The sequence below is a fragment of the Amblyraja radiata genome, chromosome 17, assembly GCF_010909765.2.
Source record: "Amblyraja radiata isolate CabotCenter1 chromosome 17, sAmbRad1.1.pri, whole genome shotgun sequence".
NCBI lineage: Eukaryota > Metazoa > Chordata > Chondrichthyes > Rajiformes > Rajidae > Amblyraja > Amblyraja radiata.
Genome location: NC_045972.1, coordinates 21,699,508 through 21,726,468, shown reverse-complemented (window position 1 = coordinate 21,726,468; position 26,961 = coordinate 21,699,508). Strand labels below are relative to the sequence as shown.

The 26,961-nt window shown below is 43.1% G+C and overlaps 1 protein-coding gene across 2 annotated transcripts in view; it reads left to right on the top strand.

The window, feature by feature from the left end:
* Positions 1–26,961, top strand: part of maf (MAF bZIP transcription factor) — a 353,819-nt gene that overhangs the window by 310,538 nt on the left and 16,320 nt on the right. The gene's annotated exons all lie outside the window — the stretch shown is intronic.

Below are 26,961 nucleotides of genomic sequence, written 5' to 3'. Positions count from 1 at the left end.
CACACAGGTCTAATACATAATAATCTCATAACCAAGATCATATTTCCTCTCTGGGCACTCACACTATTCACCTGAGTCGAGTTGCCAGTTCTTTCTTAACATGTGATCAACCCCATTCTTTCAGCAGAGTTAGCAAAAGGCAACAGTTTTGTGTGAAGCCGGGGAACTGAAGTCTTGCTCCTCCCAGAGGATTAACATGCATTTTACTTTCATGAGCAATTGAGATCCTCTTGTAAAGTTAATCTATTATGGAATTTGTGAACTAATCCATGTGGAGATGAGGAGGAATTTATTTAGTCAGAGGGTGGTGAATCTGTGGAATTCATTGCCACAGAAGGCTGTGGAGGCAAAGTCAATGGATATTTTTATGGCGGAGATGGACAGGTTCCTGATTAGTACGGGTGTCAGGGGTTATGGTGAGAAGGCAGGTGAACGGGGTTAGGAGGGAGAGATAGATCAGCCTTGATTGAATGGTGGAGGAGACTTGATGGGCCAAACGGCCTAAATTGCTCATAACTTATGAATAACAGTAACTAGACGTTAACTATTTTATTGTTCGTTCTTAGGAAACGAGTTTTGTTTGAATGGCAGAATTCATTCATAAAATCATACAGTACAGAAACAGTCCCTTTAGGTTTGATCCTGACTATGCGTGCTGTCTGCACGGATTTTGTACGCTCTCTCGGTGGCTGCGCAGGTTTTCTCCGGGTGCTCCGGTTTCCTCCCACACTCCAAAGAATTGTAAATTGTCCGTAGTCTGTAGGATAGTGTTAGTGTAAGGGTTGATCATTGGCTGGCGTGGACGCGATGCGCTGAAGGGCTTGTTTCTGCGCTGTATATCTGAAGTCTAAAGTCGTGAAAATCATTCAGGCACTGCTTTTCCAGATCCCAATCAAACTGTCGATGAAATCAACCTCCAATCCCTTCCAAACATCTTTCCTAAACTTATTCCCTCTCGTTTTAGATCTCATTGCGACTTAAGAAAGTTTCCAACATTCTACCTGTTGAGTTTCTCCAGCAATTTGAATTTTCACTCAGGATTCCACCACCTGCAGTATCTTATGTCTCCTGCAATCTACTACTGTGTATCCTACAGTAATGTTGTATCACATATCACATTCCCCCTTACTCTCCTCTGATCCAATATGAACAAAACAAGCCTGTTTGGTCTCTCTTAAGGGAATCATTCCATGTCAGTCACCATCCAGATGATTTTCCTCTGCACCCTCTCCAATCCAAACACATCCTTCATTTCGTACAGCAACCTAAATTCCCACTGCTCCAGCCCAATCAATGTTTTATGTGGTTGTTCCATAATCTCCCAGCTCTTACATTCTATGCCTCAGCTAACAAAGGCAACTGCCCTATAAGCCACCTTCAAGGATTCTTGGACCCGTAAAGAGCGTGGAAACAGGCCCTTTGGCATAATCTGCCCACGCTGAGCAACATAGCCCATCTACATTAGCCCCACCCGCTGTGTTTGGCCCTCATCCCTCGAAACCTATCCTGACAATGTACCCGTCTAAATGTTTCTGAAATGTTGCGATAGTACCTGCCTCAACCACCTCCTCCAGCAGCTCGTTTAATACATGCATCACCCTTTGAATAAAAATAAACCCCTTCAAGGTTCCTATTAAATCTATGCCCCCTTACCTCAAACCCATGTCCTCTGTTCCTCAGTACTCCCCTAAGGCCCTATCATTCATTGTACACTTCCTGCTCTTAGTGACTTATTTGGAAGTGCACCACCTCACGTTTGTCAGTATTGAATTCCATCGGCCACTGGTCTGTCTGTTCTCAGTTGCTCCTTAGTTGGTGTCTGCCCAACTTCTTAATCTGCTGTTGCGCGAGTGGAGAAGGGTGAAGACTTGTGTCTTTATTATGAATACAATAACCATTCAAATAAAGAGCAATTTTGTGTTATGATTTTCCTTTGGTCTAATAAGGGTCATGATGATGGCTCAGGAGGAGGAGCCATCCTGGGGAACGGCTGCTAACCAGCAGCCGTCCGTTTATTTCATTCTTTTTTCAGTTTTTAGTTAGTTTTGTTCGTCGTTTTTTCGGAGAAATGGACTTCTTATTGTGGGGGGAAGGAGGTAACCTTACTTCTAGGTCCCTACCTGGTCGGTGAGGCAGCTTTTTCTCTGGGCTGCCCGTCGACCCGTCCTCGTGGCCTACCAGCGGGCTTGGAGCGCCGTTTCCTGGTGGGGACCGCCCAGCACCTCGGCTTCGGTGGCGGCACAGCACTGGAGCGCCATCGCGGAGCGGAGCAGGCGATGCCTTGCCTGGGTCGCCGCGCTGGATCGACGCGCTGGAACTCCGGTGAGCTGGACCACCGAGAGCAACACCTCCGGGCTGTGGGTCTGCGGAGCGGAGTGGGCGGCGCCGACATTAACATCGGGAGCCTGGGAGCTCCAACTTGGCGCGTCCTTGTCGGCTTCAGAAGCCGACAATCCCCTGCTAGGAAGCGGCCGTTCCAGGTGGCCCAGCCGCTGTGAGGACTCTCCCGATGCCGGGGCAAGACCACCCGGCTAGAACGGGCAGGAACATCGGGCCTCCGTTGAGGCAACAGCGGTGGCCTTAATAGGCCTGACTTTTGGGAGAACTGGGGTTGGGGACTGGACTTTTGTGCCTTCCCCCACAGTGGTAACCACTGTGGGGGGATGATTTTTCTGTGTGTAAGGTACTTTGTTAGTCTGTGTCCAAGATGGCTGTCGGAAGAGAGAGTGGACGCTGGCGCGCTTTAGCTGCCGCTGCTCTCTCTTCACACTGTGTTTTTTTTATTTTTTTTATTTTGTGTCTTTGGAGCGATTTCTATCTTTAATTTGTGTATTGATGATGTCCTTATTATTTATTTTTCTCCGACTATATGTTTTTTCTCTCTTCTGTTTAATCTTTGTAAGGTGACCTTGAGATTTGAAAGGCGCCCGAAAATAAAATTTATTATTATTATTATTATGTTTGTGTTTTTTTATCCACTCCCGATAGCCTCTAATCATCATCCATTTTGCAAGTCTGACTGTATCATCTTGCCTGTTCTTAAGCTTCTTGAATTGCCCAACAACCCAAAACGCATACCATCCAGCTTAGACAACCTTGTTTGCTGTTGCTGCACTGTGTTAGTAATGGATGTTCATTAAGAGAGCTGGGTTTGAGGGCTTTTGAGCACAATTTCTAATCAAGTGTCAAAGGGTATCAAGTGAATGAAACTCACACCCTTGCATAGAGTTGAATAATGAATTGCTTAGCAAAATGTTCTTGTGCCACATCCTCTCGAAAGCAACATTCTCATTTTTGCATTTAGCTGTGTATGCTCAGGCTCCAAAATGTGCAGTTTAAGTTGCCCTATAGTTACGATCAGCAAACAGATTATAGGATTAATCCGACGGATTTTAAAAATGTCTTGTAGCGCCAGAGACATGGGTTCCATCCTTACCATGGGTCCTGTCTGTGTAAAGTTTGTATGTTCTCCCTGTGACTGCTTGGGTAGTTTTCCTGGTGCTCTAGTTTCCTCCCACATTCCAAAGATGTGCAGGTTACTTGACTTCTGTAAGTTGCCCATAGTGTGTTGGATGCAAAAGTGGGATAACGTGGAACTAGCATGTAGGCAATGAATGGTCAGCGTTGACTCTATGGGCCCCAAGGATCTGTTTCAACGCTGTATCTCTAAACCAAACGTTAAATGCACCACCACTAATTCCAATGGAGAATTCTGCTTTCATAACTTTGAGGTAGAGTGACTTTCATGTAATTTAAATTCCTTGCAGCAAAATAAGTTTTACATAGGCAATGCTGGATACCAAACAGCCAAAAAAAGTTAGACACATATACAGGAACTGTTGAGAGAAGGGATGGGCAAATTTTCAGGTCATGACCCACCTTCTTGCTGTTTCGTTGGAGTAATTCAGCAGGTCATGCAGTATCTCAGGAGGAGAAGATTGGCAATGTTTTGGTTCATGACCCTTCTTCAGAAGTAAAGGTTTTCGTTGTACCAAATATGAATTATAAAATTAAAGAAGGAAAGAGGTATGGATCTACGCCTGTCCAACCCAAACATCTCATCTTTCCTCCTCGATTATTCCTCCATAGGCGACTGGAGTTTAATGTTTGAAGGAATCAAATCCTTTGATGAAAGTGGCAGTTCTGTCGAGTGTAAAGGTTAATGCCAGCAAAGTCACCTTTGATCAATGGGGCTTTAGTTGGAACCCAGCCCAGACTGATGAGACTCAAGTCCCTTTGCCAGCAACTGTGAACAAAATCACAAAGGGAGCCTCTTTGGGCAGTCTCCATGCACCAAACCAAAGTGTCCTCACATCTGGCCATAAGATGCTCCAGAATAGTGAGAGCTCGGAGAATGGAGCGTTATCACCAGCACACTTCTGGGTCTGAATTGCATTTTCACAGAAACATGGTGAATTAGACGCATCCGTCTTCTTGTCTTGACAAAGTCTGAGATTGGCTGTGTTAACAAAAAACAAGGTTTCACTCCTCAGCCCCCTATTTTATCTAGATCTTATCTTCAAATGCAGAAACACACGAGAAGCCAATAGAAGCATCATTTTGCAACAGGATCATCTGATAGTTGTGTGCAGGAAGGAAATGCAGATGCTGGTTTAAACCAAAGATAGACACAAAAAGCTGGAGTTTCTCAGCGGGACAGGCAACATCTCTGGAGAGAAGGAATGGGTGATGTTTTGGGTCGAGACCCTTCTTCAGAGATGCTGCCTGACCCGCTGAGTTACTCCAGCTTTTTGTGTCTATCGGATAGTTGTTTATCTTCACGTTTCATGAAATATGCAGGCTATGTGAAACTAATGGTCAGAATCAAAGAATGCTGGATTTAAATTAATTATCTTACAAAATTCTTAAGGGGTTGGACAGGCTAGATGCAGGAAGATTATTCCCGATGTTGGGGAAGTCCAGAACTAGGGGTCACAGTTTAAGGATAAGAGGGAAGTCTTTTAAGACCGAGATGAGAAAATCATTTTTTACACAGTGGTGAATCTGTGGAATTCTCTGCCACAGAAGGTAGTTCATTGGCTATATTTAAGAGGGAGTTAGATGTGGCCCTTGTGGCTAAAGGGATCAGGGGGTATGGAGAAGGCAGGGATGGGATACTGAGTTGGATGATCAGCCATGATCATATCGAATGGCGGTGCAGGCTCGAAGGGCCGAATGGCCTACTCCTGCACCTATTTTCTATGTTTCTATCCAACACTTTCTTCAAAACTCTTCTTGATGAATGCAATCCCACACCTTAAATTACATTTTTCCTTTTGTGACATGTTTGTAAATACCACCAAGTGCAAGAGTTCACAAGAAAATGAACAAATCACTAAGTGCTGGAGTAACTTAGCTGACCCATTAAGTTATTCCAGCTTGCAAAAAGACAGTGCTGGAGTAACTCAGTGGGTCAGGCAGTATCTAGGCTGTTAGTTGATGTTTTGGGTCTGACCCTTCTTTAGACTCGTTGAGGAACAGGAATCACAGGGGGAGCAGTGGGAGAGGGTCTTTGAACACCCAGAGAGAGGAGGAGAACTTCTTCAAAGTGGGCATTCCTTGAGATTTTACAATGGAGCAGTAAATTGTAGATACAAGGAACTGCAGGTGCCGGATTACAACAAAAGACAAAGTGCCAGGGGAACCCAGCGGGTCAAAACGCAGATGTGAGCCGACCTGCCTAGTGTTTCCAATATATTACCAATTCCACAGTTCTTTGTGTTGTTCCACTTGAGATCACACCTTCCTTGGTCGAAAATTGACTTACCATTTGTGGCTGGCTCTGGCCTCTTCTCACCTCTAGCTCTTCACCTCCCCCTACTTTCAGTCTGAAGAAGGGTCTCGACCCAAAACGACACCTATACTTTTTCTCCAGAGACGTTACCTGACCCGCTGAGTTACTTCAGCATTTTGTGCCCATCTATTGTCCAGAACATCAGGGAGAACTCCCTTAATTTAAAATAGTTCCATGGGACCTTTAATGCCACCCCGAGAAAACAGACCCAGTTTAACATCCCATACAAACAAAGGCACCTCTCCCTCTTTAGCTGTCTGTCTGCCTGTCTGAACTGAGGGCGGGTGTTCAAATCAATAACCTTTGACAACAAGGCTCCACACTAAGTCATATCCGAGATCAACAGCCAACTCAAAAGGGTTATTAGCTTCACGAAAAAGATAGAACATTAATTGCTAAATTTGGCAAAACGATAGCTTTCTGGCATTAGTGGCCTCAAGTTATATCACCCCATCTTTGCACCCAAGACCATGTTGGTAAAATTGCAAATTAATGGAGAGGGGAGAATAGAATACTTTATTGTCACGTGTGACAAGGCACAGTCAAATTATTTGCTTGCAATGAATACAAATTGTGGCCACCCACGGCACTGACAATGTTACAAAGTACACCGGCTCCTCCTTCATTCTCCACCCCCCCCCCCCCCCCCCCCCCCCCCCCCCCCCCCCCCATGGTCCATGAGGGGCAAATCCCACTGAGCCAATGTGAAGAGTAGGCATTCAGTCACTGTACGTTCATAGAGTGAGAAAGTTGACAGCACAGACCATGGAAAAGTACAGCACAGGAACAGGCCATTCGTCCCACACTGTCCGCACTAAACATAATGCAAAAATAAACTAATCTCATTAGCCTGTACATGATCCATATCCCCCATTCTTTGCATATCCATGTGCCTATCTAAAAGCCTCTTAACACCATTATAGCATCTGCCTCCATCACCACCACCTCCAGAAGCAAGTTCCAAATATCCACCACCCTCAGCGTAAAAAACTTGCCCTGCACATCTCCTTTAAACATTGTCTCTCACCTTAAAATTACACCCTCTAGTCTTTGACAGGTCCTTCAGTCCAAGGCATCTATACTGACCATTATGACAATCTACACTAATCCCACTTGTCTGCTCTAATTCCATATCCCACTCTACTCGGTTCATTCAAGCACATGCAAGATGCTTCTTACCTACTCATTCCTGGTCCAATCTTTTCATGCAACTCCCATGAAGGACTTTACAGATATCAGAAGCAGCAAACCAACTGCAGGTACAATCTTGTATTTGACGATGGTGCCCCTTTAAAAGGAAAAGCAAAGAAGCCATCAATCTTAACCAGGGTGAGCAGCTTATGTTAGTTATCCAAAGTAGGTGCAAGTCAACACCAGATTTATTTTGTTGAAAAAGAAATGGCATGTGGCAGCTGGAAACATCTGCAACCCACCATGCAGTTAAAGATAAGTTGCTTCAAGCCAACTCTTGTGCAGTAAACACTTCACCCTCCACTTGAAACCAAATCCCCTGGCATGGAACTACAAATTGCCTCACACCTTAGCTCCTAATCTGGGAGTTGGTTTTATACACACACACACATGCAACAGCAGCGATGCATTGTTAAATGATTGAATGGCTGCACCGAAGCTGCAAATTGATGCCACTTGGCTTGCACCGGTTCTTGCTGCAGTTGACTGATGTGGCCCATCAGCGCAGTATGTGCACAGTAAAACACCTCAGCAGTGACGGATAGACTGAAACACTGAGCCATTCCATCACCTCTGAAGGATTGCCGATCCCTGGGAATTGTGAATGAGCCCAAGCAACGTGCTACACCAAAGCAGCTGCCTTCACTCGGCTCATGCTCCATGACAGTCTAATCACCATCATGGCTTTTAGAATCAGCCTTGCATCATTCCATCCTCCCCCCCATCTCAAGAAAACGCCACTCATTGTTAAGTCTTTTAAATGCAGGGATCTATGACATATTTAGTACTGCCACACTCAAGTATCACTAAAGTTTGAATTATTCAAGGATATATATATATATATATATATTATTATTTTTTATTCAGGGACTGCATCATCTCCTCCCATGCTCTCTTCCCCTCCATTATCAAGTTGCTGCAGTGTTTCCTGAGAAAGAAGTTTTCAATTAGAATGCAGATGGAAGAGACTACAGATGCTGGAATCTAAGGCAAAAAAAAAACACACACACACAGCTGGAGGAACTCAGCAGATCAGACTGTATCTGTGCAGAAAAATGGATAGGCAATGGTTTAGGTCAGTCTGATGAAGAGTCGTGACCTGAAACATCGTATGTCCATTTGCATCCACAGTTGTGTTTGTTGTTCAATTAGAAATCACTCTCTGAAAGAACCAGAGGGGAGGAGATTCAAGTGCCTCTTTGAAAGGGGGCTGAGCAAATATTGAAAATGTAAAATAGTTTACATGATTATGTGGAGACTGTGCTGAAGTGTCTAACACCAGCAGTAAAGATCTTAAATGAAGGCTCCCAGCCCGAAATGTCGCCTGTCCATTCCCTCCACAAATGCTGCCTGACCCGCTGAGTTCTTAGAGGACTTTGCGTTCGGTCTCAAAATGAGGAATAAGCCATTCAGAAATGACACGGGAAGGCATGTTTTTTCCCCCCTCTGGTGGAAAGCTGGGAACTCTCTGCCTCAATCACTGTGAATCTTCAGTCTCTATATATAGTCAAGATGCAGATGGATAGCATTTTGGTTTGTAAGTAAAGCAAGGGATACAAAGTTTGTGCAGGAAAGTGGGCCAAAGATGAAGGTCCATAGTGATTTCTTCCAAAGGTGGAACATGCACCAGAAACAGATGTACCTGCTATTTATCATGTTCTTATTTAAAGAAGATCCACCTGCACATCTGAGATGTAGGTTGTACCATCAACACGTCAGTGCAGCAGCTTCTATTACCAGTCAACTTCAGGAACTATTCTCCCTCCCATCTTCTTAAGACTAATTAGAAATTACAATACATGCTTCTTTGCTGGCAATACTTAGATCTCCAATTAATAAATAAAAGTTGTGGCCATGCCAATATTTTAACCAATGTCCAACACAACTTTCCCCATTGATGTGCCAACCGACTCCATTTGTAGATCCCAAAATAGAATAGAACACCAGCAAAACAGTTCATGTTTTATTTGTGATAGCAGACCCCTTTTGCCCCTTCCAAATCTTAACAAAACGCAGATAAGATTATTTTTAATGAATGGGTCAAAAGGGTTAAATATATATCAGAGTTTTCACTCATGGCCAGAAGTTTTATTTTGATCTGTTTTCTGTTATTTATGACTAAATTTAAACCTTGTTTACAGGATAGCTGTAAATTTGGAGTCATTCAAACTCTGCAGCTGGTTTGAATCAGAAAGCTTGACGTGCACAACAGGGCTGAGATTTAAAGGGGTACATACACTTGTAAAGGCAACTAATTAATAGGCCAGCCAAAATACTTCTCTGCCCCCTAGGATTGACGTTAGTCTTGAGATGCAGCACAGAAACAGGCCCTTCAGCCCATTGTGTCCGCACCGACCACTAATCACCCCGTACACACAATTTGCAATTTAACCAAAGCCAATTAATCTACAAACCTGTGGAGTGTGGAAGGAAACCAGAGGAAACCCATGCAGTTCACAGGGAGAACAAACTCCATACAGACAGCACCCGTAGTTAGGATCGAACCTGGCGCTCCAGGTCTAAGGCAGCAACTCTACCGCTGCACCACTGTTCTGCATTCTTATTGTGCTTTGAAGTGTCCTCGGACAGTCAGAACATTATGTTAAAGTATATTCCTATATTTTGAAGCCTTTTCCGTAGAAGGTAGGGAGTTAGTGTTACAACCAATCTGCCCCCATAATGCCAGGTCCCATATCAGCAGTTTAAAATCACCCAGAATATAGATATATATACTCCCCATTGCACACCCAACCAACCTGATTACTTTTAGTCCCGAAATTTGTCTTTCTAATAACAACATTTTCAGTTTGCTAGTGGTAGGTTTAGGTCATGCAAAAATTACTAAGCTCTTTTTTCCATAGTTGTTTCAAGGCCAAATAATAGGGGAGTTGAAGAACTAATAATTGCTTCATCACTGCCCAGCAAGTAACAATGAATTATTTCAAAATAAACCTTTTTATTAACAACATTTTCAAAACCCTCCAGCCCAGCAGCTGTCATGCATCAATTATAAGCAACCCAATAGATCCCCATTGCATAGTCTTGCGTGGAAAGCCACCAATTAAAGTTCACTATTATATGGAGAGAAATGTGGCAGTGCCTTTGGCCAAGTATCTCCCCACTCATTTGGATTAGACCTAGCAAAACATCAGAACATCTCATTGTGTCATTTGTCACCAATGGATAATACAAAACCTGAGCTATGAGTTTCTAGATTTAGGTCAGACCCCACAAACATGAGGCAGACACTTCAATGCATTATTGCTGGAGCAGTACATTTTCAGTCTTTCCAGATGAAATGCCAAATTTGAGACTTTCTTCTAAGGGGATATGAAATATTACATATCACTACTGCAAAGACCCAGGAGTTATTCCCACCACAATCAAGAGATCTTAACCATACAGTGGTTGGAGGAAACTAGTTGGAGGAAAATTAGCTGTTGTTCTACCTCGTAGAATAGTCGTAACTACAAGTCAAATCAGAATGCAAAATATTTTGAAAGACTATGTACAAATGAAAGGCTTTGGTCTAGTATCTCGGTGTCTGGCTATTCAACTGTTGCATGCATCAGAATTGAGGAGGATTTTTATTCTTTATCCCTCGAGGATGTCAAGTAATGAGGGTCATTTGTTGGCAATTAAATAGTGGCTCAGTCTTCCATCTTATCCAAGGGGACCAAGATAAGGTTACAAGTCATTAAAGCAGATTTAGGCCATTGAGCTCAACAAGTCTACTCCACCATTCAATCATGGCTGATCTATCTTGCCCTCAACCGCATACTCCTGTCTTTGACCCATAACCTTTGACACGCATACTAACCAAGAACCTGTCAATCTCCATCTTAAAAATATCCAATGACTTGGCCACAGCCATCTGTATCAATTGTTGCAGAGATTCATAAGAGCAAAGAATAGAATCAAAAGTGGTACATTTACCCAGCTTGTGTCTGTACCATCACTCAATATAATCATGGCTGACCTGTTATCTCAATGGTACTTGCCTGTACTGAACCCATATCTCTCAATTCCATTAATGTGTAAAACATTGATCTCAGTATTGAATATACTCAGTTCTCTATGAAAGAAAGTTCCAAAGATTCACTACCACTTGGCTGAAGAACCCCTTTCTCAGCCTCGAGAGCTCAGCCCCTCATTTTAACCCCTAGTACCAGCTATCCCAATAAAGGAAACACCATCCCTCCATCAACCCGATCAAGCCTTAAAATAATTTTGTGCATTTCAACAAGATCACATCTAAATAGAGGAGAACATTAGCTTAGACTGCACAATGGTTTCTCAAAGGACAATCTCTATCTCCAGTACAACTCAGACAAACATTTGTTGGCCTTCTTCCACCACAAGTATTTCCTTTTCAGGTTGGGAACCCAGACCTGTACACAATATTCCAGAGTCGACTTGCCAGGACCTACACAACTTTAACATGATGTATTTAATTGCAAAATAACTTCAATACAACAGTAATCACCAAAATGCCATTGTGTTCCTGCTTGCTTGTTGTATCTGAATATTACCTTTCATTGATTAGTGGATAAAGTCACCCAGGTTCCTCTGAACACTTTCCAATCCCTTACCATTTAGAAACATAGAAAATAGGTGCAGGAGTAGGCCATTCGGCCCTGCACCGCCATTCTATATGATCATGGCTGATCATCCAACTCAGTATCCTGTACCTGCCTTCTCTCCATACCCCCTGATCCCTTTAGCCACAAGGGTCACATCTAACTCCCTCTTAAATATAGCCAATGAACTGGCCTCAACTACCTTCTGTGGCAGAGAATTCCACAGATTCACCACTCTCTGTGTGAAAAATGTTTTTCTCATCTCGGTCCTAAAGGATTTCCCCTTTATCCTTAAACTGTGACCCCTTGTCCTGGACTTCCCCAACATCGGGAACAATCTTCCTGCATCTAGCCTGTCCAACCCCTTTAAAATAAAACTCTTATATTTTCTTTTATTAAAGTAGACAATGTCAAATTTTTGCACAGAATATTCTATCATTGCCTTCACCAACCTTGGCTATATCCTATGAGATTGCTCTACACCCTCTTCCAAATTCACACCACCATCTACCTTCACATTATTGATAAACTTGACTTTACTACACTTGGACCTTTCATCCTAATCATTGCTATAGTGTCAACAGCTGGGGCCTGAGAACTGGCTTTGTTACACTTCACCAATTACACTAATTCATTCCCCTACTTAGTTCTCTGCCCATTAACCAATTATCAATCCACCTCAATATACTGTATCCTCCCCTAATCGCACATGCTCCAACTTTGTTTAATAACCTGTTAGTTGACACCTTAACAAAGTCCAATACTCCACGTAAACTGGTTCCCCCATTTCAATTCTGCAAGAATTTTTGATTCCACTTGAAACTTTGTTTATTTACTTTCTCGTTTCGAATGATTTTACTTTGGTCTTGCTTTTGTCTCTCCAGTCTTACTAGACAGGGTTCCATCTGCCAATGCAATATTAATGGCAAGATTATGTTTTCTCATCCCTGACTTTCAAATTTCTTTATGTGAAACTATTTTAATTCAGAAAATATGCATTCAGATCCCAGCGGGGCAATTTAAGAATTTGGATTCAGTTAAAAAATGTTTGGAAATTAAAACAATCTGATATCAAGAAAATAGACCTTGAAGCTGTTGGTTTGTAATAAAAACTCAAATAACTCACTAATGTCACCTAAGGGAAGAACATTTATTCTTGCTTGGTGTGGCCTATATGTGCTTTTATTTCCATATCTACATAATTGACCCATAACTGCTCTGTGAAACAATCTTGTGAGCAACACTTTTGCCTCAAACCTTTAATGATCATTTTAGAGATAGTCGCAAAAGAATATGCGTTAAAAAAAGTGCCTCCATTTTGCCCGGCTCCTGACCTTTTAACGTCACAAGCAGAAACAAGGGAATCTAGAAACTAAAGGAGGGAGAATGTACATCCAATTGCCTTTGACAATCGCATGGTGCTGTAATAATGGAAGTTTTAACTGACATTCAAAATCAACATGTATCAATTAGTTTACACATAACCCAGATATAAAATGAAGAAAATCCCCTCTGATAAAGAACTCAGGGGATAATGGGTCTAAAAATCACCTGCTGCTCCCAAAGGAATGATACAGCAAAACTCCAGAGAACTAATTTGAGTCAAAACTTTCTGCAAGTAGGCTGGAGCGTTTTTGCAGTTTATCTGGGTTATTGTGAGGACTTAAGGGCCTGTCCCACTTTCCCGAGTTACTCACGAATTCTCCCGAGTTTTCCCCTTGATTCAAACTCGGAGAAAGTCCTTAGCGAGTCTGTAGGAGTCCGTAGCGAGTCCTTGGGAGGCTGTAGCGAGTCCGTAGATATTTCGTAGCGGCTCGTAATGCCAGCCGCAGGTACTCGGGGCATCAGGTAAGTCGGGACGTTTTTTCAGCATGTTCAAAAATGTCCACGGGTAAAAGAAATAGCCCTGAGTACCTACGGTTGGCTATTACCGTAATTCTCTGAGTTTGAATCAAGGGGAAAACTCGGGAGAATTTGTGAGTAACACGGGAAAGTGAGACAGGCCCTTTACACGTTAGGAGAGCAATTGCAATAGTAAAGTGTACAATGAATGGCAGGATCCTTAACAGCATTGATGTACAGATGGATTTTGGAGTCCAGGTCCGTAGGCCCTGAAAGTTGCAATACAAGTCAACAGAATGATAAAGAAACCATATGGTATGCATGGCTTCATCGGTTTGGTCTTTGGGTATAAGAGTCAGGAAGTTATTTTGCAACTTTATAAAAATTTGGTTAGGCCGTATTTAGAATATTGTGTGCAGTTCTGGTCACCCCATTACAGGAAAGATGTGGAGGCCTTGGAGAGAGTGCTGATGATGTTTACCAGAATGCTGCCTATGAGCTACGAGGAGAGGTTGGAGAAATGTGGATTATTTTCTCTCCAAAACCGAAAGTTGGGGGAAAACCTGATAGAAGTAGATATGAAAGTTACGACATAGAGAGAGAAGCCAGTCAGAATATTTTTCCCTGGGTGAAAATGTCCGCGATGAGAGGGCATTGCCTGAAGGTGAGAGGTAAAGTTTAAAGGAGATATGCGGGGTAAGTTTTTTTATACAGTGGGTGGTGGGAGGCTGGAATGTGCTGGCAAGTTTGTCGGTGGGGGCAGATATGATAGCGGCATTTAAGAGACTATTATACAGATACATGAATATGCATGGAACAGAGGGTTATGGATAATGTGCAGGCAGATGAGTAATTTATCTTGACCTTATATTTAACGCAGACACTGTGGGCTGAATGGCCTGTTTCTGTGCTGTGCTGTTCTATGTTGTTTACGCCAACTCCAAAATGACTTCATTGTAGGTAAAGTGCTTCGGATCATGTTGAGATGGTGAAATTCATGCAGTGGTTATGTTAATTAACCATTCTCCACCTCCCCACATTGTTTGTGAGGATTATCATTTCCTTGTATATTCCACTCTCTTTCAAATTGACTGTTCATAGAGAAACATTGTAAACCATTAAATAATGGAAATGGGAGGGAAATAGTATAGGTGGGTAGGGAGGAGGAAGGGTAGGGGAGAGGGAGGAGGAGGGGTGGGGAAGTGAAGGGGTAGGGTATGGATTGGAAGGTGAGGGGGAAGAAGGGGAAGAGGGGTGGGGTGCGGGCATGGGAAAGTGGGGTGGGGGTGAGGAGAACAGCACAGATAATGGGATGGAGGTTAGTAACATTTCCTAATTCATCAAAGTTCCTCCAAGCTGGATAAAACAAGTTCATTGAGATGAAACTTTGGCTAATATCCTATGTGACAGGATGTTTCTGAAGTTAGTAAAATCGCTCACAAACTTAAACAAGCTGCGAATTGCACCTAGAGCACTCCAGGGAATTGTTTGCCTGACGGTCTGTCACATTCCCATGGCAATTTCCTTCTAGAAAGAATCCAAATCAGAAATAAATGAATAATGTTGACCAGAAAAGATGTGTAAGAGTTTATGTAAAATGAGGAAACTGAGGCTTAATCAGTGTGAGAATGTGAAACTGCAATCTGTCACTCAGACAGGAGCTGCTTGTCACTTTGGAAAATTAATTGCTTAAACTTTTATTTAACATCTGCTTTATGAACTCATGTTTTACTCTTCCGCTGCTGCATTGCCATAAGGTTCTGAGGTGATTAATCTGCCCAGTAACAATCCAGGCCTCTGAGTTCAAATCCCACCAAGATAGCTTGTGGAATTTAAAGTTGGTTAATAATCTGGAATTTGCAATAACAATTAGTCTTTGTAATGATCATCGCAAAAACTTCCGATTCTAGTAAAAGCCCATCTGGCACATTAGTGCCCTTTAGGGGAGCAGATCCGACCTGCACCTGGTCTAGTCCATGAGGCAGGTTTTTGTTTAGATGCCCAAACAAGCTACTCAGAGAAAAGGAGAAATAATGTTACTTATTCAATATTAATTAAATGTGCTCACAGTCATGTGCACACACACATACATACGCGCACACACTCACACGCGCGCACACACACACACACACCCACACGCCCTGTATGACACCAACACATTGTCTAAAGAAGGGTTCCGACCCAAAAAATCACCCATCCTTTTTCTCCAGAGATGCTGCCTGAGCCGCTGAGTTACTCCAGCACTTTGTGTCTATCTATGGTATACCCTCACCCACCTGTGTTCACACACACACACATGCATGCACATACATATGCACGCACGCAAACACACAATTGCAAGCATGCATCTTCTTCCTGTGACCATGTATAGATACAGTTCAAGAGTCAAGAGAGTTTTATTGTCATGTGTCCCTGATAGAACAATGAAATTCATACTTGCTGCAGCACAACAGAATATGTAAACATACTGTAGTACACTAATATGTAAACATAGTACACAGGTTAATTGGCTTCAGCAAATTGTCCCCAATGTGTGGGTGTGGGTGAGGAGTAGAATCTGTGGGAAGTTGATGAGAATGTGGGAAGAATATAATGTCGGATTGGGTGAGATGGGTGGGTGATGGGCTCAGTGGGCTGAAGGGCCTGTTTCTCTGCTGTGTGACTCTAGCATCCATAGTTGAAGATTTGTCATCGTTTGATGGAATTTGATGAAAATCATGCTGAAATTCAACATTGCATGGTGTAGCTATTGAAAATGTAATTCCATGCAGTTCATAGTCAAGCTCACAAAATCTGGATGACTGTCTGTAAACCTTTTCTCTTCCAATTGTGCTTCCGTTAGCACACTCCGTAAAATTTACCAAGCGTCAGGCTACCTTTGGTAATATGTGGCTATGTGTCAAATTTTATTCTGTAACCCCACACATTGTTTTGGAAACGTATGAACACAAGTTGTTTTTGGATTCTTCAGCCACCAACTTCCAGTTGGAATATTTCATTCTCTCAAAATGGGATGAAATGTGATAGCCCCTTTAGAAAGGCATTTCTTCATGACTCCTGCCTCCTTCATTCTTACATCCATTTGTCGGTAAGATTTCATTACTATCTGGCATTTTTTGGAAAGGGACAAATTCATTTCCTCCCTGAGTTCTCATGAGGAGTTGAATATATTATGTGAAACTACCGTATTATTTTCTTCAAATAAAATATCAGATAACCTCCCAATCTCAAGTATCTTAAGCCACATAGTCTTCCAGCTATTTTTGAAAGGAACTTAAACTTTGGCCCGGCACAGTGGTGCAGTGCTAGAGTTGCTGCCTTACAGCACCGGAGACCTGGATTTGATCCTAACTACAGGTGCTGTCTGTATGGAGCCTATACTTTCTCCCTGTGGTTTTCTCCGGGTGCTCCAGTATCCTCCCACATTCCAAAGACATACAGATTTGTTTGTATATTAATTGGCTTTGTTAAAAGTGTAGGATAGTGCTAGTGTGTGGGGTGATCACTGGTCGGCATGCACTCAGTGGGCCAAAGGGCCTGTTTCCATGTTGTATCTGTAAAGTCTAAAGTTAAGAGAATTTCAGGAAAGCAACTTTTACCATTTGAAAAATAAACGAACCAAGACATTTAAAACGACATCTCCGTAGCTTAGCTGTTCTAATCTAACGGGACAAGGCAGCTTTAAAATCAACAAATCATCCTAAATCCGATAAATCTGAATGTCGTTTTCACATTTTGTAAGTTGATAGAGGGCATTCTTGGTTTAAAAAGGAATAGAAATCAGTGCAATATTCAACATGGAACTGAATTGCTGCTGTCAAGCTAAAACAAATTAACCGTGACATTTAAAAATAAATCTACTCAAACAGTTCAACCCAAGATCCATGCTGAATTAAGCAATATCAGTCAGCGTTAGCTATCGTGGTCTCCGATGATTGTCAATACCTATGGGAGGACTGTAATCCTGATTGCTACTAAATATCTCCTTTGGGGAACTTCATGGCCAGGTGCATGAATATGTATAGATACAAAGAACTGCAGATGCTGATTTGAAATAAATACACAAAGTGCTGGAGTAACTCAGCGAGTCATAGAAACAGAGAAACAGAGAAAATAGGTGCAGGAGTAGGCCATTTGGCCCTTTGAGCCAGTACCACCATTCAATATGATCATGGCTGATCATCCAGAATCAGTACACCGTTCCTGATTTCTCTGCATATCCCTTGATTCCGTTAGCCCTAAGACTACATCCAACTCTCTCTTGAATACATCTATTGAATTGGCCTCCACTGCCTTCTGTGGCAGAGAATTCCACAGATTCGCAACTCTCTGGGTGAAAAGGTTTTTCCTCATTTCAGTCCTAAATGTCCTGCCCCTTATTCTTAAATTGTGACCCCTGGTTCTAGACTCCCCCAACATTGGAGTCAGACAACATCTCTCGAGAACATGTATCGGTGACGTTATGGGTCAGGACCTTCTTCAGATTCATTGTGGGGGGGAGGGGGGTATATTGGAGAAAGCTGGAAGAGAGATAGGTTAAGGTAAAACCTGGTGAGTGATAGGTGGATACAGATGAGAGAGTGTTTTTATAGGCAGACGGCTGGACAAAGGCAGAGATGAAAAGACACAAAAATGTGATATAAGGATAGAGGAGGAGTGAATTGTGAAATCAGAGGAAGGAATAGAGGTGGAAGGGGAGGGGAAAGGTGAGAATTGGGTGCATGTTCAGGTGGTGCACAGAAAGAGAGGTAGAGGATGGCAAAGAAAAGGTTGTTTCTAGCTTAGTTACTGAAAATCGGGGAATTTCAACTTTCTGAATAGTTTGATCACCATGCATTTTGCCCTGGTCCATATATGAAGAGCAAGAAAACAATAGGAGGAAGAAGTTAAAGGTTCCATCCCCAATAGAGGAATATAAACAGTGGAGGTTTGTGCAGCTTAATTCCTGAATGTTTCACCTTCAATTCCCTGCCATCTAGACACTAGTGTTTAAAGAGGTAATTATTTAATCATAATTCTAAAAGGGTTGAGTCAGATCGCAATTCTCCCTGGTGTATAAAATGCATTCTGTGCAAAAACCCCTAAAATTACCAGTGTGTGGACTCATGCAAATCCAATCTTGGCCTCTGACCTTGAACATGGTGCACTGTTGAAAAGCTTGTGTTGCATTACTGTTTGATTCACTCCCGCTGTTCCTTTCTTAACCTTCTCTAATCCTCGATGGCCACCTGCCAGTGAGTGGAATGTGGGGAAAAGAAAATTGCAAATTCTCACAGAGCACTCCAATCTTTTTTGTTTAATTTTCTCCCCTTCCCCCAATACGATTAGTGTAAATTACTTTTTCTGGCCTCAGCTTCCCTACATATCAGTTTTGTGACAAGCTGATTTCCATATTAAATGCTTAATATAGTGTGTGGTGAGTAGAAAGCTGTGTGGGACTGTAGTGTGCCACCACTCGAAGATCGAGATTTGATGGACAGTGTATCTTAAAACATAAATGTCTGTGCAAAGCTTGGAAGAATGAGCTTTTAATTCTCTCTTGCTCCTCACACTCTTCCTGCAGATATTCTCCAGTTCCCTGGAGGGTTGTTGATGGGAATACTCATTATAGATTTAATAAACCAAATGATGAAGTCAGGTAATGGAGTCATGGACATGACAGGTTATTTTTCAAATGATCTTTCTCCGGTTCAAGTCCCTCCGCAGCATGGACCCTCCCTGTCTCTGTTTCCAACTCCAGTCACGGCAGCCATGAGAATGTATTCTCCCAGTGGCGCAGTGGCAGAGTTGCTGCCTTGCAACGCCAGAGACCCGGGTTCAATCCTGACTAAAGGGCCTGTCCCACTTGGGCGACCTAATCCGCGAGTTTGCCCTCGACTCATACTCACAGCATGGTCGACACGAGGTCGTAGGAGGTCTTCGTAACTCTCCCTCATGCTCGAGAGTAGTCTCCGCGTACTCGAAGCCTCAGCTAGGTCGTAGCGTCTTTTTCAACATGTTAAAAAATGCCCGCGAGTATAAAAATTCAGCGTCTTAAGAAGGCTTGTGACCTGAAATCCATTCCCTTCACAAATGTTGCCTGACCCACTGAGTTTCTCCAGCACTTCATTTGTCACTCAAGATCCCAGCATCTGCAGCCTCTTGTGTTACCAATATTCAGATGAAAGGATTTAGGCTAGTCACATTAATTAATTATTTCACTTACATGGGAGATGCGTGTTAGTCACATGAAGGGAAGTATGTTAGTTACATGAAAGGTAACATGTGTATTAATCCTCAGGGGAATGCATGTGAATCACATAAGGAGATGTACTTTACTTACTTTGGGATCAGCACAGAAGAACATATATCGGCCAAAAGGAAGTATATTAATCATGTAGATCCAATTGAATTGGAATTGAATAAATTTTATTAGCCAAGTATGTATACATACAAGGAATTTGCCTTGGTGCTTTGCACGCAAGTAACAACACGATTTTGTGTAAACAATTAAGAATAAAACATTATAATTTAAACATGTGTAGAATTAAATAAAATACCAGAGCAAAAGGAGGCTACAGTCTTTTGGTTGTTGAGTAGAGCTACTGCTCGTTAAAAAAAAGTTGTTTTTATGTCTGGCTGTGGCGGCTTTGACAGTCCGGAATCGCCTTGCAGAGGGAAGTGCTTCAAAGAGTTTGTGGCCAGGGTGAGAGGGGTCAGAGATGATCTTACCCGCTCGCTTCCAGGCCCTTGCAGTGTACAGTTCGTCGATGGAGGGAAGGCTGCAGCCAACAACCTTCTCAGCTGATCGGATGATTTGCTGCAGCCTCCAGATGTTATGCTTGGTGACTGAGCAAACCAGACCATGATGGAAAAGGTGAGGACAGACTCTATGATGACAGTATATAACTGGCCATCATGACCTGTGACAGATTGTGTTTTCTCAGCTACCGCAGTAAGTACATCCTCGGTTGGGCCTTTTTAACTGTGGAGCCGATGGTGCCCTCCCATTTAAGGTCCCTGGAGATGATGGTTCCAAGGAACTTAAATGATTCCACAGATGTGACTGTGGTGTTGTTGATGGTGAGTGGGGTGAGGGGAGGGGGAGCTTTCCTAAAGTCTACAATAAATTCTACTATCTTAAGAGCATTGAGCTCCAGGTTGTTGCGATGGCACCAGGACGCCAGCTGTGTCACTTCCTGTCTGTAGGCAGATTTCCCGCCATCCCGGATCAGTCCAATCAGGGTTGTGTCATTCGCAACTTAAGAAGCTTGACAGGGGAGTCTGTGGAGGTGCAGTCGTTGGTGTAGAGAGAGTAGAGGAGAGGGGAGAGAACGCAGCCTTGCTGTGCTCCTATGCTGAGAGTCTGCGGGTCCGAGATGTGCTTTCCCAGCCTCACACGCTGCTTCCTGTCTGTCAGGAAGCTGGTGATCCACTGACAGAGGGGTTCAGGCACAGTCAACTGGGAGAGTTTGGAGTGTAGTAGCTCTGGCACAATGGTGTTGAATGCAGAGCTAAAATCCACAAACAAAATCCTTGCATTGGTCCCCTGATGGTCTAGGAGCTGGAGGATGAAGTGCAGGGCTAGGTTGACTGCGTCATCCACTGATCAATTAGCCCGGTATGTAAACTGCAGGGGGTCCAGCAGGGGGTTTGTGTTATTTTTCAGATGGGCCCAGCACGTCTTTAAAGGGTCTTCATAACTCCAGAGGTCAGTGATGAAGGTGTTATAGGCATAAGAGAGGTACAACAACAGGATCACAGCCCCTGCATTGTGTAAACCCCAAAAGAAGATGCTATATAGTAATCTGTGTCTTTATGATCTTCCTTCGTCAATTAATAGAACCACAATAAAGGGCGATGTGTGAATATTTAAACAATACCACCGCACTTCCCATTGTTAGTCATTGTGGAGAAATGAGGAGGTGTGTTACAGGCAGCACTGATGTTTTGTCTGACTCCCACTACCACATTGTAAGTATTTGAGGGGATGCATTACTCAACTAATTCTCAACTCCGTCGTTAGGGAAAGCCCCGTTTATTTTAAGAAAGGGGAAATCCTAATTAATCGTAAGCCACAGATTTCGGGCAAGTATGTGGGCTCTAAATTATGAATGAAAAGGGTTGTAAAGGGTGTGTATAAACTAATGAGAGGAATAGATCGGGTGGATGCACAGAGTGTCTTGCCCAGTGTAGGTGAATCGAGGACCAGAGCACATAAAGTTACGGTGAAGGGGAAAAGATTTAATAGGAATCTGAGGGGTAACTTTTTCACACAAATGGTGGTGGGTGTATGGAACAAGCTGCCAGAGGACGTAGTTGAGGCTGGGACTATCCCGACATTTAAGAAACAGTTAGACAGGTACACGGATAGGACAGGTTTGGAGGGATATGGACTAAATGCGTACAGTTGGGACTAGTGCAGCTGGGACGTGTTGGTCGGTGTGGCAAGTTGGGCCGATGGGCCTGTTTCCACACTGTATCAGTTAACCAAGCCACACACGTTATCATGTCTCAGCCTATGATAAACGAGGGAAATGGTGGAAGTTGAACTCAACTCTCCATAGGGTGAGCTTCCTATTTAGGCTAGTCAGCTGAAGGTTGAAGTAAACAGTGAATGAAGTAGACACATAATCTTGTTGGGTAAATCCCGCAGAGTGAATCATTTTTTGAGAATGCAAAGTCAATTGGGTTGGAGGCAATCTATTGTTGAAATTGGTAAACAAAACTTGCACAATGTCCGAACATCCTAAAGCATTTTCCAGCTGATGTGGTCTGTTACCTCCTTAATGTCCGGCACAGTGGTTACATATAATGGACCAAGATCAGGTTCAGCACAAACTGTGAGGTATGAAAATATGGAACGTTCTCATTGGGTCTGAATAATGAATGAGTGTGGCAGCCACCCAGCTGCCTCTGTGGAATCTATCCCCACCTTTACTAGAGGGTAACATACGAGAAAGAATGAGCAAGAACGTTTGCACTCGTGCGGAAATTTTAATGGTGATAAGCATTTCCAACCATGAACAATGGGGCCCGGCCACATTTTGTGTTCAAGGCAGAAAGTGTGACAAATTCCATGAGTGATTGAGACCACTGCCCTACTCATGGGAGGCCATCAATGCCTAAGGTAGTTTTGCGAGTGTGCTGGGGCCAAAGCTGAGATGATTGCCGTTTTCTTTGCTGGCAGTTCATCATGCTTTAGTGTGCTCAGTCTGACTTGAGCACTTGTGAAATTTATCAGCGCAAGCAGAGCCATTAGTGGTAACAGAGGGAATAACGGCAGAAGCAAGCATCCCTGAAAGACACTTGTAACAGCGACACGAGCTTAGCTCCAGGGACAGGATAGCAAATAAAGCATCATTTATTCTCCCTGAAAAGAAAAATGTCATTTGCTTACATGCAGTCACAGTTTTAAAAAGCAGTTGTAAATAAGGGACCAATGGCTACAAAATCAAATCCATGACTGTTTTAGTTTTAGTTTTGGGGATACACCATGGTAACCGGCCCTACGGCCCACAAAGCCATCCAACGATCACCTGTATACACTAGTTCTATCCAAAACACCCGGGACAAATTGCAGAAGCCAATTAACCCACAAACCTGCAGGTTTAGTTTTTAGTTTAGTTTGATTTAGTTTAGTTAAAGATACAGCGTGAAAACAGGTTCTTTGGCTCACCGGGTGCTCGCCGGCCAGCAATCCCCATACACCAACACAATCCTGGTCAATCCATAGACAATATACGTACATACCTGAACGTCTTTGAAGTGTGGGAGGAAACTGGAGCACCCGGGGAAAACCCACGCGGTCACACGGAAAACGTACAAACTCCGTATAGACAGCACCCGTAGTCAAGATCAAACCCAGGCCTCTGGCACTGTAAGGCAGCAACTCTACTGCTGCGCCACTCTGCAGCCTAAAATTCATATTAATTTCACATTCAATTGCCAATATAATTTCCAGAAAATTCCCCAAACTTACAGTCTTCATGAGCATTTAATTCCTGAAACATCTCTCAGACTGGGGAGGGAGAAATGGAATAGATTATTTTCTCTGCATCATTGGAGGTTGAGGGGAGGCCTGATTGAAGTATAAAAAATCATAAGAGACATGCATAGATATATGTAGTAGAGCCAGAACTTTACTCCCCCTGGGTGGAAATGTCAAAGACTAGAGGACATTAAGTTGAGAGGAGAAAAGTTTAAATTAGATGTGTGAGTTTACACAGAGTGGTGAGTGTGTGGAATGCACTGCCAGGGGTAGTGGTGGGGGCAGATACGGTAGTAGCATTTAAGAGGCACGTGGTTAGGCAGCAAAAGGAGCGATGAGCAGACAGAGGAGACTAGTTTAACTTGGCATCATGGTAGACACAGGCATTGTGGCTGTTTCTTGTGCTCTTCTATGTTCTGTCTATATATTTATGGCCAGAAGATAAGAACAATTATGGAGAGAAAGGGCAGCACAGTGGTGCAGCAGTAGAGTTGCTGCCTCATAGCACCAGAGGCCCAGGTTCGATCCTGACTACGGGTGCTGTCTGTATGGAGTTTGTATGTTCTCCCTGTGCCTGCATGGGTTTTCTCCAGGTGCTCCAGTTTCCTCCCACATCCAAAAGTTGTGCAGGTTTGTAGGTTAATTGGCTTCTGTAAATTGTCCCCAGTGTGAAAGATCGAACTAGTGTATGAGCGATCGTTGGTAAGCATGGACTCGATGAGCCAAAGGGCCTTTGTTACACTGTATATTAAAACTAAACTAAATTGTTGTTTTTTTTACACACAGTAGAGATTCAGATATAATTTTTTTTTAGGAATTGGACAAACACCTAGAAACTTCAAGGCCATAGGTAAAGATGGAGGAGCAGTGAGAATAATTGGATGGCTGTAAAGATTATGATGAAGGAATAGTGATATATTCACAGGTCACAAAGTTGTGCATTAAGAGATAAAATGCAGTTGGTGGTGTCACCATGTGTTATAGAGTCATACAGCATGGAAATAGGCCCTTCGTCCAACCATTCATACCAAACACTATTCTCCATTTACACTAATCCCTTTTCTATTCCCCCCGCATCCCCATCAACTCCCCCTTCCACAAAATTCTACCACTTATCTGCATACTAGGAGCAATTTACAATGCCCAGTAAATCTATGATTCAGTACAGCTTTGGGATGTGAGAGGAAACCATAGCAACTCTACAGGTAGCACCAGAGATGACGATTGAACTCAGGTCACTGGTGTTGTGAGGCAGAAGTGCTATATTTCCCTCTCAACCCCATTCTCCTGCCTTTTCCCCGTAACCTTTGACACCCTTACTAATCAAGAACCTATCAAAAACCTATCAATCTCACTATAAAAATGCCCAATGATTTGGCTTCCATAGCCATCTATGGCAATGAATTCCCCAGATTCACCACCCTCTGGCTAAATAAGTTCCTCCTCATCTTCATTCTATAGGAACAACCTTCTATTCTGAGGCTTGTGCCCTCTGATCCTAAACATTCGCTACTGTAAACATCCTCGCCAAATCCACTCTGTGCAGGGCTCTCATTATTTGGTCGGCTTCAATAAGATCAGTAGAAAGAGGGCAGTGATCTCTCACTTCCCTCAAAGAGGCAAATCTGTGACCTCCCTCACTGTGGGGCCAACTATATGATGGCATATGCCACCCAAAATCATGCCATCTCATACCATTACTGCCCTTGTCTTGAACTTCCCAGAATCAGATGACGGTTTTGTTTTTTTTAACTTCACCACAACTATTTGACTTAAAAGCCCAAATAACTGAAATCAAGGGCATGATTTTTTTTTTTCCCAATTGAGAAATGCAGGCAAAGTGCCAGGACCTACATTGCTGGACAAAACCAGGGTGAAAAAGTGTAGGAGAGAAAACAAGTTAAATCCAGGCGTAGTGGCTTGGGCGATCAAAGGCAGTTTAAAGTAAGAATGAATGCCAGACATCATCAGAGAAAGCCAAAAATATCTCAAAGCATTCGTTTTATGAAATTCTCTTGAGAAATATTATTAAACTTTCCTCCAAAGATTAACTCTTGAACTCATAAAAGCTCCTTTCAATATTTTCCAGCTGCTTGAGGAGTTTTCTGAGTAACCGCAGTTAATGAGTCATGATGACCATAACATTTAATACCAGCGGTATCTGCTGCTGCATTCACCTGATTGCACATATATTACTGTTGAAGTAACTAGATTACCTGGCATGGCTTCCTTTCCACTCCCAGACCAATACCTCCAATGTCTTCTGCAGATCTACCCTTAGCCTACCCCAATTTAAATGCATCTCCTTGGTGGCACAGTTTTTCAGCTGGTAGAGCCAGTACTATACAGTGCCAGAGATCTGAGTTCAATCCCAACCTCTGGTACAGTGTGTATAGAAAATCTGAAGAAGGGTCTGGACCCGAAAAGTCACTCAATCCTTCTCTCCAGAGATGCTGCCTGTCCCACTGAGTTACTCCAGCAATTTGTGTCTACCTTCGATTTAAACCAGCATCTGCAGTTCTTTCCAACATATATCGAATGTCCCTGTTCTCCGTGCACCCGTGGGGTTTTCTCTCATTGCTTCAGATTGCGCACACATTTAGTTTAGAGATACAGAGCAAAAACAGGTAGTTCGGCACATTGAGTCCGCACCGACCAGCGGTCCCCGTACACTAGCACTATCCCACACAACAGGGACAATTTACAATTCTTACTGATGCCAATTCACCTACGAACCTGCATATCTTTGGACGAAATCGGAGCACCTGGTGAAAACCCACGCGGTCACGGGAAGAACGTACAAACTCTGTACAGACAGCACCCATCGCCAGGATCGAACCCGGATCCCTGGTTCTAAGGCAGTAGCTCTACTGCTGCACCACTGTGCTGCATTTTAAGGGAATATGAGTTGGTAGATTAATTGGCCACAATAAATTGTTCTCATCATAGGTGAGCCCATCTGCTGTTGAAATCTTCAATGTACCCTCCCACACACTTGAACCGAAATTCAGCTATATTCAAATTGATACCAAACTCCCTCCCAATGGCACAGTGTCGTGGATATTCACCAGGTCCTTCAGTTTCCTCCCACAAAGACATACAGATTTCCCAGTCAATTGACTTATGTAAATTGCCCTTAGTGTGTAGAATGCAAAATTGGGATAGCATAGAACAAGTGTATGGGTGATCATTGGTCGCCGTGGACTCAGTGGGCTGAAGGGCATGTTTCCACGCTGTATTTTTAAACTAAACTAAACTAAACACTTAATATCCCTCTGCTCAATATTTGGTCCCTGGTTAAGAAACACAGTTCAATTTTCTTGTCCTCATTTCTGGCCTTTTAATTAATCAAGTAATCCGAATCACGAATTTCAACACTTTACAACTGGTGGCCTTATTTTTTAGCTGCTGACTGTTGAACCCATGGGTTCATAAACATTGAGACACTGTAGAATCTGGATCAACTGGAAGAACTCAGCAGGTCAGGCAGCATCTGTGGAGGGAACTGGACATGCCAACATTTCAGATCTACCTACGTCAAGGGTTTGACCCGAAAGATCATTTGTCCACGTCCCTTCACAGAT